The sequence below is a fragment of the Macaca thibetana genome, chromosome 5 (assembly GCF_024542745.1).
Source record: "Macaca thibetana thibetana isolate TM-01 chromosome 5, ASM2454274v1, whole genome shotgun sequence".
Classification (NCBI taxonomy): domain Eukaryota; kingdom Metazoa; phylum Chordata; class Mammalia; order Primates; family Cercopithecidae; genus Macaca; species Macaca thibetana.
Window position 1 is genome coordinate 139,194,479 of NC_065582.1, and position 17,128 is coordinate 139,211,606.

Here is a 17,128-nt window from a genome sequence, read left to right on the forward strand (position 1 = left end):
GTATTTGTGCCATTACCATAGTGTTTTGATCAGAATATATTTGTATTACAATGTGAAGTCAAGTAGTGTAATGCCCCAGCTTTAATCCCAAGACCTATTGATTATGATATTGGCTCTAGATTTTTCATATACAGTTTTGATTATGTTAAGGAAAGTTCCTTTTATACCTATTTTGTTGAGAGCTTTTGCCACAAAAGATGTTGCATTTTGTCAAATGCTTTTCTACATCTATTGATATCCTTATGTAGTCTTTATCCATCATTCTGCTAATGTGGTATATAGCATTGATTAATTCACATCCTTGCATCCCAGTAACAAATCCCTCTTGGTCATTGTATATAATCCTTTTAATGTGCTATTGAATTTAGCTTGCTAATATTTTATTGAGGATTACATTACTTTCATAAATAATGTAGCAAATTTATAATTTGCAATAGCCATATTTCAATAATATCCCAATAAAGCTATTAAAATATTTTGTGACTAAAAATTTTAAAGATAGGCAGATTTAGTTTGAGTCTTAACTTTGTTGCCCACAAGTGGCGTGAGTTTGCATTAATTAAATTATCTCCTTGCAACTCAGTCCTCTCATTAATCAAAGCACCTACTACAGAGCATTGCTGTGAGAATTAAAAGAGATAATGTGTGCAAAGCTTTTAGCCCAGTGCCCCATACTTAAGAAGTGCTCTCCAAATGATGATCATTATTATAGCTGTTATTATCTCATGACCCTTTCTATTTTTATTATCACTTTAGCAATGTCTGTGCTACTATCTGCAGAATTTGTGAATGGGAGGAATCTACATTATACATAAAAAGCTTATCTTCCTTTCTTGCTACAACTAAATACGACATCATCATCATCAACAACAACAACAACGAAACCAGCCTTCTGTGACTTAAGGTGCTTCACACTTCCCACTGTTAGAGAGATTTGTCAGATTTGTCTCTGAAACTCTGGTCCACTTATATTCCACAGGTAGCATATAACCAAGGAAGAAACACTATCCTAGGATGAGAGTTAATACCATATTCACCACCTCCAGTTGAGCTTTTGTGTTTATTCAAACTCAAGTACTCTAACTCTACATATCCTATCTGGACTTCATTATCTCTTCATTTTCTCTTACCTGGGATGTTTTTCTGGTCAGTGAAGTCTGAGAGTAACTAATATTCAGATGGTGAGTCCACATTTACAACCTTTCGATTCACTTTTGAATGACAAAGAACTTTTAAAAATGTAACGGTCCTCCCCATAAAGTGTAATCATACGTTAAACAACACAAAAATTCAAATTAAATGATGTTTCTTTTTTATCTTAATCTCCAGCAGCTACAATTTGAAATTTTCTTAAAATACTCTATGTAAATAGAAGCACAGCTGTGTCTTCTTAGGGAGATAACCTCTTAAGACAGTAGCCTACAACACACACTACTCTGCGCTTTGCTTATTTTCTTTAACAATGCATCATGAATTTGCTTCTGCATTAATAAATAATAAGCTCTTTTTAAAAATTTACTACAATTGTGTGGAAATGTAATAATGTATTTTCTAATCATCCTTTTGTGGGCATTTGTGTTCCATTTTATTTTTTCAAATGAAAGGGCGCTGAATATACTGTAGTACTTTATGTACACAGCATATGTACTGTACTACAGTAAACTGTATAAGTGTGTATATACATACACACACTGATATATTCACATGTGTATATATATATGCACACTCTCTATCTATCTAGCTATCCATCTCCGAGGATTTTTGAGGTTCCAAGGTGAGTTATTGCTTTGGTCATTCGTGCTAAACTATCAGCAATAAAGGCTTCTTTTCCTTAAAGGAAAAGGAAAAACCCTACCTTTTTCCAATTTTCCTTTGGCTTTCACTATGAAAGAAGAAAATTCACAGAGGATACCTTTTGAAGCCTTTTGATACTTTTTCATAGACAGGACATTGGTCAATTTATTTGAATTTATAATAACAAATTTACTTGAATTTATTTAAGCATTACTTCGAAGCAAAAGGAATTTTCAAGTTTAATTAAAAATTTTTTTTCAAAATGTTTTACAAAACACTATGCTTTCCATTCCCCTGATCATATGGGTTAATTAATTTATTCACTTAACAATACATCATGAATATCTTTTGTTGTCTAAAAATACAGTTCTGCAACATTCTTTTTTTAGTCTCATAGTGATTCGAACACCCTAAACAAAAAAACCACAATAAATATTAAAAATGCATTTATCTACTATTCTCCTTTACCATATTTTTTGTTTAACAGCTTCTTATGAATTCAAAAACTGTCAAGAGGGGAACATTCTCTCGGAATTACTAAAATATGGCAAGTCCTATGATTCTACAACTTAGCTGATGCTTTTCAATCAGAGATGATTTTGCCTCACTGGGGACATTTGGAAATATATCTGGAACTAAAAGTTTGAAACTGGAATCTAGTGAATGGAGCCTAGAGATGCTGTTAAACATCCTACCATGCATAGGACAGTCCCCAACAACACAGACTTAGCTTTTCTAAACTGTCAGTAGTGCCAAGGTTAAGAAATCCTGCTACAATGATGGTTTACAAATTTGATAAGGAACCTCAGTATGTAAAGTACAAATGAAATAAATAAAAACCATATTTTGTTAATATAAAATCACCTTATAAGTTCCAATGTTGATCCATTTTAATGGACACACACTTCTAAAAGCAGGGATTATGATGAGAATTATGGTTTTAAGCCTCTCTCATTACCAATTTATCTTTTGTTGCATTTTATTTATACAGCATTGAGAAAATTCTTATAAATAGTGAAGTACTTTCTTCTAAATTCTTAAATAACCAAGCAAAGGCTACCCTGAATTGGGAAAACAGCAACAACAACAGCCCCAATCCCTGTGCCAAGAAACCACCTTTATAGTCAATGACACCATTGTAATTAGTTTAGGAACATCCATAAATAGTTGGTCTCTAGAAGTACTTAATGATAGATTAAAGGCAAGCTTTACTTGGTGCTCAATGCTCTGCATAATTTAACCTGGCAGCACAAGTTAATATAGTGATCTTGAATGTGTTAACATGGGGCATTCTTATATTTATTGCAACATATTCACAATAGCCAAATATGGAATCAACCTAAGTGCCTATCAACAGATGAATGGAGAAAGAAAATGTGGTAGATATGGACAATGGGATATTAGTCAGCCGTAAAAATGAAATCCTGTCATATGCAGCAACATGGGTGGCACTGGAGGCCATTATGTTAATTGAAGTAAGCAAAGCACAGAAATACTAATATTGCATGTTCTAATGCACATGTGAGAGCTAAAAAAGATGGATCTCAACATAGAATGTAAACTGGTAGTTATCAAAGACCAAGAAAAGGGAGTGATGAAAGGAAATATAAGCATATAGTATATTAATTACCACTGAACTATACATTTAAAGTGGTAAAGATGGTAAATTATATATGTATATTTTACCTCAATAGAAAAAGCAACTAAGACATTTAAAAAAGTAACATAGGACAGGTGACAGTCTAATGCTTCTTATTACAGTTTAAAATATTTATTATATATATTTTTAAGTTTTATTTTAGGTTCATGGGTACATATACAGGTTTGATATACAGGTAAATTATATGTTACAGGGATTTGGTGTACAGACTATTTCACCACCCAGGTGATAGTCATAGTATCCAATAGGTAGTTTTTCGATCCTCACCTTCCTCCTTCCCTCCACCCTCAAGTATGCCTCAGTGATTGTTGTTCCCTTCTTTGTGTCCATATATATTAATATTTAATGTTTAGCTCCCACTTATAAGTGAGAACATGTGGTGTTTGGTTTTCTGTTCCTGTGTTAGTTCACTTAGGCTGCCACCTCCATCCATGTTGCTGCAAAGCACATGATCTCATTCTTTTTTATGGTTTTGCAGTATTCTGTGGTGTATATGTGTCACATCTGCTTTATCCAGTCTACTGTTAATGGCCACTTAGGTTGACTCCATGCCTTTGCTATTGTGAATAATACTGAGATGAACATATGTGTGTATGTGTCTTTATGGTACAATGGTTTATATTCCTTTTGGTATATACTCAACAAGGGAATTGCTGAGTCAAATGGTAATTTTGTTTTGAGTTGTTTGAGAAATCACCAAACTGCTTTTCATAATGGCTGGACTAATTTACATTTCACCAGCAGTGTATAAGTTTTCCTTTTTCTCTGCAACCTCACCAGCATCTCATATTATTTTACTTTCTAATAATAGCCATTCTGGCTGGTGTGAGATGGTATCGCATTGTGGTTTTATATGCACTTTTAATGATTAGTGATGTTGAGCATTTTTTATATGCTTGTTGGATGCATGTATGTCTTCTTTTGTAAAGTGTCTGTTCATGTTCTTTGCCTACTTTTTAAGGGCTTTGTTCATTTTTTGCTTGTTGATTTCTTTAAGTTCTTTATATATTCCGGATATTAAACCTTTGTCAGATGTGTAGTTTGCAAAATTTTTCTCTCATTCTGTGGGTTGTCTGTTTGTTCTGTTGATGAACAACATTCTAATGATGTTTTGCTGCGCAGAAGCTCTTTAGTTTAATTAGGTCCCATTTGTCAATTTTTGTTTTTGTTGCAATTGCTTTTGCTGTCTTCGTCTTGAAATCTTTGCCAGATCCTCTGTCCAGAATGGTATTTCTGAGGTTAACTTCCATTTTTTTTTTTTTTTTTTTTTTTTTTTTTTGAGACAGAGTCTCTCTCAGTAGTCCAGGCTGGAGTGCCGTGGCTCGATCTCGGCTCACTGCAAGCTCTGCCTCCCGGGTTCACGCCATTCTCCTGCCTCAGCCTCTGGAGTAGCTGGGACTACAGGCGCCCGCCACCACGCCCAGCTAATTTTTTGCATTTTTTTTTTAGTAGAGACGGGCTTTCACCGTGTTAGCTAGGATGGTCGTGATCTCCTGACCTCGTGATCCGCCCGCCTCGGCCTCCCAAAGTGCTGGGATTACAGGCGTGAGCCACCGCGCCCGGCCGTTTTTTTGTGTTTTTTGTTGTTGTTGTTGTTGTTTGTTTGTTTGTTTGTTTTTTGACATCTAAGTCTTTAACCCCTCTTGAGTTGGATGGCCCCACACATGATTTTCTAAAGCATGATTCTAGAAAAGATGTGATTATAAGGCATCCTGATATCCTGTTTAAATGTGGATGAAAAATATGAACTATAGTGTAAGGAAGCAGTCTAATTTCAATCTTCTGAATATGGCTAGCCAGTCATCTCAGAATCATTTATGGAATAGAGAGTCCTTTCCCCATTGCTTGTTTTTGTCAACTTTGTCAAGCATCGGATGGTTGTAGGTGTGCAGCAAAAAATAATTATAATAGTTTTAAATAAAATTAGAATCCAACATTTGTGGCACCATTAAAGAAAAAGCCTTAGGGATACTTGAGAGTATTATTTGAGCACCATTGGTCAGCACATCTCACTTTATTTAGTCCATTTTCAGAAAAAATATCATCTGGTTAGTTAACCACTCCATTATTAAATCAGGACATGCATTGAAATATAATATTGGCTGTATGAATGTCTTCTTTTGAGAAATGTCTGTTCATATCCTTTGCCCACTTTTTGATGGGGTTGTTTGTTTTTTTTCTTATAAATTTGTTTGAGTTCTTTGTAGGTTCTGGATATTAGCCCTTTGTCAGATGAGTAGATTGCAAAAATTTTCTCCCATTATGTAGGTTGCCTGTTCACTCTGATGGTAGTTTCTTTTGCTGTGCAGAAGCTCTTTAGTTTAATGAGATCCCATTTGTCAATTTTGGCTTTTGCTGCCGTTGCTTTTGGTGTTTTAGACATGAAGTCTTTGCCCATGCCTATGTCCTGAATGGTACTACCTAGGTTTTCCTCTAGGGTTTTTACGGTATTAGGTCTAACATTTAAGTCTCTAATCCATCTTGAATTAATTTTCGTATAAGGAGTAAGGAAAGGATCCAGTTTTGAAAAAATGCTCATCATCACTGGCCATCAGAGAAATGCAAATCAAAACCACAATGAGATACCATCTCACACCAGTTAGAATGGCGATCATTAAAAAATCAGGAAACAACAGGTGCTGGAGAGGATGTGGAGAAATAGGAACACTTTTACACTGTTGGTGGGATTGTAAACTAGTTCAACCATTATGGAAAACAGTATGGAGATTCCTCAAGGATCTAGAACTAGATGTACCATATGACCCAGCCATCCCATTACTGGGTATATACCCAAAGGATTATAAATTATGCTGCTATAAAGACACATGCACACGTATGTTTATTGCGGCACTATTCACAATAGCAAAGACTTGGAATCAACCCAAATGTCAATCAGTGACAGACTGGATTAAGAAAATGTGGCACATATACACCATGGTATACTATGCAGCCATAAAAAAGGATGAGTTTGTGTCCTTTGTAGGGACATGGATGCAGCTGGAAACCATCATTCTCAGCAAACTATCACAAGAACAGAAAACCGAACACCGCATGTTCTCACTCATAGGTGGGAACTGAACAATGAGATCACTTGGACTCGGGAAGGGGAACATCACACACCAGGGCCTATCATGGGGAGGGGGGAGTGGGGAGGGATTGCATTGGAAGTTATACCTGATGTAAATGACGAGTTGATGGGTGCTGACGAGTTGATGGGTGCAGCACAGCAACATGGCACAAGTATACATATGTAACAAACCTGCACGTTATGCACATGTACCCTAGAACTTAATAATAATAAAAAATAAAAATAAAAAAAGAAATATAATATTGAACCATTGATTCAGAGTTGTGAATTATAATAGCTTTTACAAAGTAGTTTACATAGCCAATGTAGCATTGTCTACAAAATACCTAGTTAATGTCTCGTGTGTGGGTACTTAGAGTTGTGAGTAATTTTTTTAAAAACCCAACTTTTAGGAAGCATAACTGAATTTACTGTTGCTAGCCATTATGATCGATCTATTCAACAATCAATAGTTATAAGGAATATAAGTGATATCACCTAGGGAACTATATGTCACACCAAGACTTTACTATAACTCATTGTTTTTTAAACTATGATCTCCTGGGCCAATTGACTTTTATTCCTCTAAATCCCAATGTAATATTAAAGAGAACTGAGTAATCATCACAACTTAGCAAGATAAGAAATCAATAGCTCTAAGAACTTACTCTCAAGAAGTCATCTGGTTTCCTTTGGAAAGTACTGAAACAACTTCCATCTTGGAATATATATGTTCCAAATTTCAGACTCACAGGAGGATTTCACTGTTCTAACTTGCATTAGGTACCAACTCTCCCACAACTATTGAGTAAGGGTTGGAGGACAGCACGAATACACAAATACAAATATGGTCACCAAAGACCCACAGGACCCTCTGAGAAGGGAGGAATTATTGAGACTCAGACAGGTACTCCCACACAAGCACATACTCATGAATCTATGTTAGGCTATAGAAATCTGTGCAACAGAGTGTTGAACTCTGCTGATTTAAGAGTTTGGCATTTCTACATTTTGTAATGCTTATGGTTAAGTGAGCTGAGTGTATGAGCTCTTTGTGAGAAAAGAATGCTCAGCAAGAATTCCCCAGATCATCAACAAAAAGAGAGATGTCCCTCGGCAGAGTTCTGTTCAGCTCTCCTGTCTTCTGGGTGAGAAGGAACAATGAGTATCTCTAAGAATGATTGCTCTTGTATTTCCATTTGTTCTCCTTGCCCAGTATGACTGCTTCACAGTTGTTAGTCACTTCTACCATTAGTTAACACATCCACATGGAAAAGTACTCACACTGTGGCTGAAGCTGGTTGATTATTATAAATCTTCTATCGAGTCAAAGTTGCCAAATATTAGATTACAAAAATCAATAGACTAAGGGCTTCAAGATTGAATTGTTCATTCTGTCTTTAGCTTTTCAAACTCAAGATTTTCATTCTGGTGTGTGAAAATATTTTTATTGGTGGATAGCAAATGAAAGTATAGGAGGGTAAAACCAGCTAAAGGCAAAAGCATTAACTGACTGTTCTTCTGCAGAGAGATTTCCCAGAGGTAGATTCATGACAGTGTAACATTCATCTGTCTTCTTTCAAAGACATTTAGAATGGATTACATTATAATCCAATTTATTGACATTTTGAAAGTTAGATCAGAACACTATAATAGGCTGTTAGTTAGAAACTGTGGCCTCATGATACTTTAGAATGAACAGAAATCATGTCACTATAGTATTCATTTATTAAGGTTTATGCTGCATGGTCGTTGGCCTTAGGAGTCATTGTAATAGCAAATCATTTATATTTAATGTCTGAAAGTGGCATGATTCTAATTGCTGACAAAACATAATCCAAAAGCCTTGGCCCATAAGTTTCTTGAAACCTAGGTTTATACACACACACACAAATACACACGTGCGCACATATACACATGGAGAGGGTACATTTGCAAATAGCAATGTGAACTTAAATTAACAAATTATGTATGCTCAGTTGAGGTTTTCCTATAATCATCAATTTTATCAGGAAGAACTCCCAAGTTTTAAACCCAATCTCTGTATAACATAATTGTACAGTTTAATAGAATCTGTATGAAAGAAAAACGTGAATGAAAATTCCCTAAAAATGCTGAACCCTATTAATACCCCTAATATTAGTGAAATTGAGAGTTAGTAGCAGTTATAAGATTGATATCAGTATCACTCAATAGAGTGTTTGAAGAATGGCTTGTTTAGCCTCTTGGATACACCTTTAATTCATGTTAGTTACGTTACACAAAGAAACTGATGAGAGAAGATGGATGGGTTAGTCTAAGTTATGACTAATGAGTACATAGATTTTTTTTTTGCAGTTAATACTTGTTAACTGCTCAGTGCAATAGGGTGAAAAGAATTTGCATTATCTTCATAGTTATGACAGGTTTTATCAGGTAGGAGTTTGGCTAGTCTGTTTAGAAAAATACATTGGTATTTGAAGGTGAAATCCCAGGAGTGTGAGACATAAATGATAAAGAAACCAAAGGAGATAAACCGTTTTGTGAGATTTAAGAGATTTAGGTGTGAGGAAGCAAAACATTGGAGTAGTAAAAAACTTTAAAGAACAGCCATATTGATATTTAATTTTAAAATTTTTGCTGTACAATAATAGTACATTTTCTGTATTTACTCAAAGCCTGATACACACCAAGCATGCCTGTATGCGTGCACACACACACACACACAAAAGCCTTGGGTAAATGTTTTATTTTTATACTTGGAATACTGGGAAGGGGCTGAATTCCTTATCCTGACAGCATTATTGGAACAGTATTCTACAAATTGAAGCAATTCAAAGCCAGAAATTACATAAGCCCTTTGAGAAGCCTCAGCAGTCTCGGGGAGGGCATTGGCCTCCTACAAATAATGGATTGCAGGTTCAGGCTACTCTTACCTAGATCTAAAGAGGCAGCGTTACTTTGGCTAGTATTATGTTAGAATCCTAGATGACAGGCACTGTGCTAAGCACCTTACATACAGTATTAGTTTCCTCTTGCTGCTGTAACAAGCTACCGCAAACGTAGTGGCTTAAAACAACACAAATTTATTCACTCACAGTTCTGGAGATCAGAAGTCTTAAAATCAAGGTGTTAGCAGGGTTGTGTTCCTCCTGGAGACTCCAAGGAAGAACTTATTTCTTTGCCTTTTTCTGCTTCTAGGGGGCATTTGCATTCCTTGACTTATGGACCCGTCCTCCATCTTTAAAGTACATCTCACTCTCCTGATTTCCTTTCATAAGGACCCTTGTGATTACACTGGCCCCACTAAGATATTCCAGGAAAATCAACTTATTTATTTATTTATTTATTTTTTTTGAGACAGAGTCTCGCTCTGTTATCCAGGCTGGAATGCAGTGGCACAATCTCTGCTCACAGCATCCTCTGTCTCCCAGCTTCAAGAGATTCTCCTACTTCAGGCTCCCCAGTAGCTGGGATTATAGGCAAGCATCACCATGCTCAGTAATTTTTTTTTTTTTTTTTTTGGTATTTTTAGTAGAGACAGGGTTTCACCATGTTGGCCAGGCTGGTCTCGAACTCCTGACCTCAAATGATCCACCCACCTTGGCCTCCCAGAGTGCTGGGATTACAGGCATGAGCTACCACATCCTGTGGACTTTATCTTTTTTTTTTTATTTTCCTTTTTTTTTTTTGACACAGAGTCGCTCTCTGTTACCCAGGCTGGAGTGCAGTGGCGTGATCTCAGCTCACTGCAACCTCTGCCTCCCAGGTTCAAGCTATTCTCCTGCCTCAGCCTCCCGAGTAGCTAGGACTACAGGCACCCGCCACCACACCCAGCTAATTTTTGTATTTTTAGTAGAGATGGGGTTTCCCCATGTTGGCCAGACTGGGCTTGACCTCCTGGTCTCTCACCTCAGTCTCCCAAAGTGCTGGGATTACAGGCATGAGCCACTGTGCTCAGCCAGAGACCTTATCTTAGTTACATCTGCAAAGCCCCTTTTGCCATGAGAAATAGCATATTTACAGGTCCAGAGAATTAGGATATGGACATCTTTGGAGGAGAAAGCATTATTTTACCACATGTGCATTATTTATGATTTATAATAGCCTTACTATATTGAAGCCTTTTCCACTCCAATATCAAAGATAAGAAAATTAACATCTCACTGGATTATTAAATTTTTCCAAGTTTACATAGTCTATGGTAATGCTGAGATTAAAACCCAGATATACTAGATTCAAGGGTTAAGGTCTCTCCAGTTATTGTAGCCAGGCCAGATGAATCTAAGCAGAGATTTGCTTCAGTAAAATTTCTTCCATGAGCAGTGAAACAAAGTACAAATATTAAAAGTTGACCTTACCATACTTTTAGTATTTATTTAGTTATCAATAATTTATGATATTCATTACCCAATCCATAGTGAGTATAAAATGGTATATGACTAACCAGGAATGTAAGCATTGGCTACAGCAATTAAAAACATCCAGCTACATATTCATGCTGTCATATATATGTATATACAGTAATACTGTAAGGTCTCAAGAGAGAAGATGGGGTCACTGTCTACTAGTTCTATATGATAGGTAAGGTGTGCTTATTTCTCATTTGGAACTACTACCTTTGACATTTTCTTAGAAATCCAGATCTCTTACATCAGATAAATATTTCCATTATTAAGAAAGCCTAAATATCACTCACAATTGCAATGCAAGACAGTTTAATTCTACACTTATTTGGTTGGTGGCAACTTGGACACAATGTGCCTTAACCTAGGTTTATGATAACTCATGAACGCAGGTATGATGCAGGTGGAATGTGGTATGGAATAGGAAGGAAAAGAGAGTTATTATATGCATGTACAAGTTCAATGCTTGATACATAGTAAGCACTCGATTAGCAGTAGCTGCTATCATTTTCAGTCAATATGCTTCCAAAGTAATAAAAAATACATATAATGTTGCTATTACAAATACATTGCAAAATTAACACATGGCCTTATTAAAACATCTGGAAAATACAGAAAATTATAGATAAGAGAAAAAAATGACCCATAATGTCATTACCACAGTTTTATTATTAATTTCTTTTCTTCTTAAAGTTGAAGTTATATTGTATGTAACAATTTCATTTGCTGCTTTGGTCAACCTATAGGTAAGAACTTTCCTAAGTCTTAGGTATGCTCCACGGACATAATTTTAAAGGACACTATACTCCATGACTTACTTAACAATTCAGTCACTGGGAGATATCATTAAATGTTCTTTAGGATGCTTTAAAAAATCACACTGAGTAAATAGCATTCTTATGGCTATTCTTATTTTTTGATTCCTTATTTCTGCTTACTTTCCCTCCTCTCTTTTGCAGACTTAGTGCTGAATGCTAATGACACTCTTAGTGCAATCCCAGGCAGTCATTTTCAGGTAATTAGCTACACACCAAATGTTGCATAAATGGGCCCATTATTATTCACTTCTGTTGGGGCAGGGTGATTCATGAACCACTTTATAATTATGAAGATCAGTCCATAAATCAGAGTAGGGGATTGAGGGTGGGCAAAATTTTTTTTAAAGGATTAATAAGGACTAGGACAATAGTAATTAACAGGCTCTTGTCCAAGTTCCAGTATCAGTGTTAGTCATGTTTTACCATGAATGTCTGGCTGAGTTCAAGACATACTATTTTTCCTAAATTGTATCATTATACACATATTTCTATGAAGCATAAGAGTATGCATTTAATTTCTACCATATTTAATACTTTCTATTAACCAATAAGCTGAAATATGTATTAGGGAGCAGAAATAAAATGAGGCTTCCCCCTCAAATTAAAGCATCTATATTCTTATCATCTTGATTATTAGGAATTTCTGTAGTGGACAAATTGTAAGGAATTAAAACAACAGCAATGGTTTCTTGATCTTTTGGCTAAGGTGAAGTGTGGTATCTTTTCTTATCAATTTAAAACAATAGCAAGCCCTAAGCATTCAGAAACGACCTAGATATTAAAGTAAAAGTAGAAGCCAAAGAAAATGTTTACCTGGAATGGAATACCACGACTTGGAATCAGCAAGTGCAGGATAATTAAACAAGGAAGTAAGAGCTAGAGCAAATACATGAATCTCTTTCACAGTTACTACTTTTTTGGTTTATTTGCAAACCTATTCTATTGCTTTGCCACATGATTCTCTTTCCTAGAACAAAGAACTGATACATTTACTGAGAGGTAATCAGTCATTTTGAAATGGTATTCCTCAAGGAGTAAACTAAGATTCAAGAGTGATGGAGCATTAAGATACTGTGTTGTTTGAGAACAATGGCTTTATGCTGACAAAAAACAAACAAAACCAAAACCAAACAGGACAGAAATATAAATTGTGCAAAATTCCCAGCTCCCTAAGGGGATAAAAGCAGGCCCAGGACATTTATTTTCTATTTAAATAAGCAATAAAGAAAACAAATAACTTGAAATTAGTGGAGAAACACTACTTCTAGAACAACGATTAGCATTGTAGTATGTCTTTTCATTTTTCCCCTATGTATGTGGACTTTTTGCATACTTGTAATCATACATAGGATTCTGTTTCCTTCCCATTGAATCTTAATATCAGATACATTTTCCTCATCGGCATCAGGATTGTAATTTTTTCAATGGGAAACAGTATACTTTAAGTTGAACATTTAGGTGGCTTTCAATTTCATCAGTTTAAAATGAAACTAAAACGTTTTCATGAATGTATTATTTTTCCACATTTTGGATTATTTTTCTAGCTAGTATCTAACAAATAGGATTATTATACCCAAAGATACAAAAATGTATATGTCAAAAATGCTTTCTTCAAGGGTTGTGCTAAATTATAGTGCAAAATATTATTAATTTTCTTCACTGGTTCTCAATTGGATGTTATAATATTTTTGTTCATTGAATAGATGAAAAATGGTACTTTTGTGATTTTAATTTTTTAATTACTAACAGGATGAAGGGTTTCTAATATAATTGTTTACAAGCTGCATTTGAAACTATTCTTTCTCTAGATACCAAAATTATTAGAGATATATCAATATATCAACTTATGACTAAAAGAATATCAGTAATAATATTAATTATCAGGCAGGAATAAAGAGTATCCCAATATAGATTAACTTTGGTGTTGTCTTATTCAGTTATGTAGATGAATAAATTTGTGTTGCTGAATTTAATATCTTTGTTGACATATATTTTTATTGTTTATTGTTAAACTTTTTTGGAAGAAGATATAAGTTATAGAAATAAAAAATTAAAATAAGGCCTGTGTTGCTTTTCAGAGTTCACAATGAACACCATCAAAATAAAGCTAATTGAGAGGTGATCATATATTCTAAAAGACAAAAATAGGAAGAGGATTTTGTATATTTTCAAGTTAATAATTAAGCACTCCAGATATCATGCTAACAATAAAACATGATTTCTGTCTCTGTGCTTTTGTGAGCATAAATCCCTAAAAATGGCCATATTTAAAAGCTACAAAACAAAGTTAGTTTTATTTTCTATTCATTTTTATAGGTCCAGTGTTAAATAGGCAAATTCTGGAGGAGTCAGTATATCAGCAAAACACTATTTTTTAAAAATAAGAAATAGTATTTATTTCTATAACAAAGAAATTATAAATTAATGTAATGAGAGATCATTTTCTAGCTATCTGAGATTGGCCAAGATTGTCTGGTGACATTGGATTTTTGTGTCCCTTTGGGAAAATTAGGAGTTATACTCTTGGTGAGAAAATAAATGGATGCATCCATCATGGTAAACATTTTGACAACATCTTGATTCAGTGATTACCTCTTGACTCAGTCACTATACTTCCAGTTCCCGACTCACTGCACACAAGGAAACATAAGTAGAGGTGTTCCTCAAGCACTCCTTGTAAAAGCAAAATGAGTAAACATAAAAATGGTCCAGCAAAGCTAAATAGATACACACCTCTAGTGTATATACAGTGGATTACTTTACAGCAGTTAAAATGAATAAAATAGGTCTACCTGTATGAACATGGGTATGTCTTACATAGTGTTGTGTGGAAAACAAACAAACAAACAAAACAAGAAGAGATGCTTACCAAAACTATATTTATTTAAAATTTTATAAGAATGAAACATTAGCATATATGCCTTAGGGAATCACATATGTGTAGCAAATTTTTAAAAATGTACACATTTAAAGGATACCCAATAATTTTAGAATAGTGGTTATCTCTGGGGAGGGAGAGGTAGAGGAAGGAAAAAATATAGGATGGGATGAAGGTGGTATTGGAATAATTTAAAATTCCTCCTCCCATCATTGGTTCCTTCCTTCCTTTTTTCCTCCCTCCTTTCCTTCCTCTTTTCCACCCTCCTTTCTCCTCTACCCTTCTCCTATCTCTACCCTGCAACTCCCATCTCTACTTCACACCTTCTACCTTCTATCTTCTATCTCTCTCTCACCCTGCACCTTCTTCCCACTGTTCCTCTCCCTCCCACCCCAAATCCTCCCCCTTCTCCTACCCCACCCCTCCCCTCCCCATCCCTCTTTTCTCTTTCCTCCCCTTCCCTTCTTTTTTTTTTTTTTTTTTGTCTATTGTGTTATTTATTTTATTTTATTTCACTTTAAGTTCTGGGCTACATGTGCAGAATGTGCAGGTTTGTTACATCCTGTCTTTTGTCCATCTTTCCATCGTTCTTTCTTTAAAGGAAGCTGAAGCAAATAGGGCAACATGTTATATTTTTAACCTCTCCGTTACTTTCCAATTTGATATCCTTAGACAAACAGATAAATCCTCAAATGAAGATCCTTTTGTAGTACATGAGCATGATGATTTAATTTCCACACCCAGGTGTAAGACATGCCTCTCTCAAACCTTGTTATGAGGTCAGCACATTACGCTTCTGATATTTTAAAATATCCCAAAATAACTCCACTTACACTCTTATTTTAAATGTTACTTTGAACTGGGCATAGCCACCTTCCTGTCCCCAGTTCGAGTTACAACAGGAAAAGTAAAGGAACACAAAGATTATCTCTCCATCACATTGACTCTATACCTAACCGGTATTTAATACTGGGTGATGATTATGATCTTTCAAAATGAGTTCCTTCAATGAAGAAATTCATCAACTTACGTGGATCTTGGTGTTTGAAACTGACATATATTTCTCCACATTTCTCATTATTGCAATTACACGTTTATTTATTTGGTAACTTGTTTCTCGTGTGACTTCCACCTGAATAGATGGGAAGTACCCCATAGGAAATGATCTCCTAATGATCCATTTACTAGGGCTCAGTGTCTGACACAGAATTGATGGGTAAGGTAATGAAATTAATATGGAAATTAAGGAAATACTGAAGTCATTACTTTTCTAAAGAAGAAAGAAGACAACCAGTATGATGTCTTCATTAAAAAATTATGCCACTGTTGCTTGGAAAATATATTCATGGTAAAGATCCATTTTCTTTATCCTGACTAAATTCTCATTAAAAATCATTTTGAGTCCATTGGTTAAATAAACAACCACAGATCATTGTCAGTTGAACGATTTCCAGGGTCACGAAACTACTAAAAGTATGCTTAAATTAGGCTAGATATTTTAGGACCTCCCAGTTGTTAAATTGTACACACCCTGTGGCTTGAGGGAGAGGCGGCTAAAACACTGGTATACACATTGAATAGTCTAAGCATAAACATGGGTTAAGGTCCTACTTCTTCCCTTACTATTAGGAATACAAATAGATTAGGGCCTCAAAGTACAAAATGTTGGTTTCTTTTCAAGAAACAAAATGATTGTCCTTGCCAAAAGAATAAATGAATGAGGCTTTCAGTGATTAATCTGTGTCTGAGTTTCCTCCCACGTTAAGTGAGTGAACCAGTGGCTGGACTTTTCTATGAGAAAAGCAAGTATTTACATGGTACAAGAGGATTTCTGTTTTTAACCATTAAAACATCATTTTTTGATTAGTGCCATTAGAATGTTAACTTCATGAACAATTAAAAATTAATATTTTCTGGCAGATTTTAGTAGCTCCATACATAAAATCCAGGGGAAGATAAATGAAGTCATATGGTTCTGATTCACTGCTAGTGTTACAAACCATTGTGAATTTGATCACAATCCAATTTGTACTTCAAATATCATCTAAATTTGATTAATTTCCATTTGTAACATTGTAAACTGGAAAAATTATGTCAAAAGCAATTTGTTTAGAAAAAAATCAGAGATAAGAGACAGTCTATGAAATGAAAGAATGTACAAATCAAACATCTGACAAGGGGTTAATATCTAAAATATCTAAGGAACTCATACAAATCAATAGTAAGAAAATAAGTAACCCAGTTAAAAGATGGGCAAAGGATTTGAATGGATACTTCTCAAAAGGAGACAAATAACCAACATGTATATGAAAAAAATGTTCAATATCACTAATTATTAGAGGTGCAAATTAAAATCAAAATATTACCTCACATCCTTTAGAATGGTTATTTTTGAAAAGATGAAAGATAAATGTTGGTGAGTTGTGGGGAAAAGAGAAGCCTAGCACACTGTTGGTGAGAATGTAAATTAGTACAGCCATTATGGAACCAGTATGGAAGTTCCTCAAAAAATTAAAAATAGAGCTA

The 17,128-nt window shown here is 34.9% G+C and overlaps 1 protein-coding gene and 1 non-coding gene across 4 annotated transcripts in view; one reads left to right on the forward strand and one right to left on the reverse strand.

Moving 5' to 3' along the window:
• GABRB1 (gamma-aminobutyric acid type A receptor subunit beta1) overlaps positions 1–17,128 on the reverse strand; it is a 450,438-nt gene that overhangs the window by 111,986 nt on the left and 321,324 nt on the right. The window lies entirely within an intron of this gene.
• LOC126955892 (small nucleolar RNA U13) lies at positions 15,301–15,404 on the forward strand. Its single transcript, XR_007726177.1, has one exon. It is a non-coding gene; the product is annotated as a small nucleolar RNA U13 (small nucleolar RNA).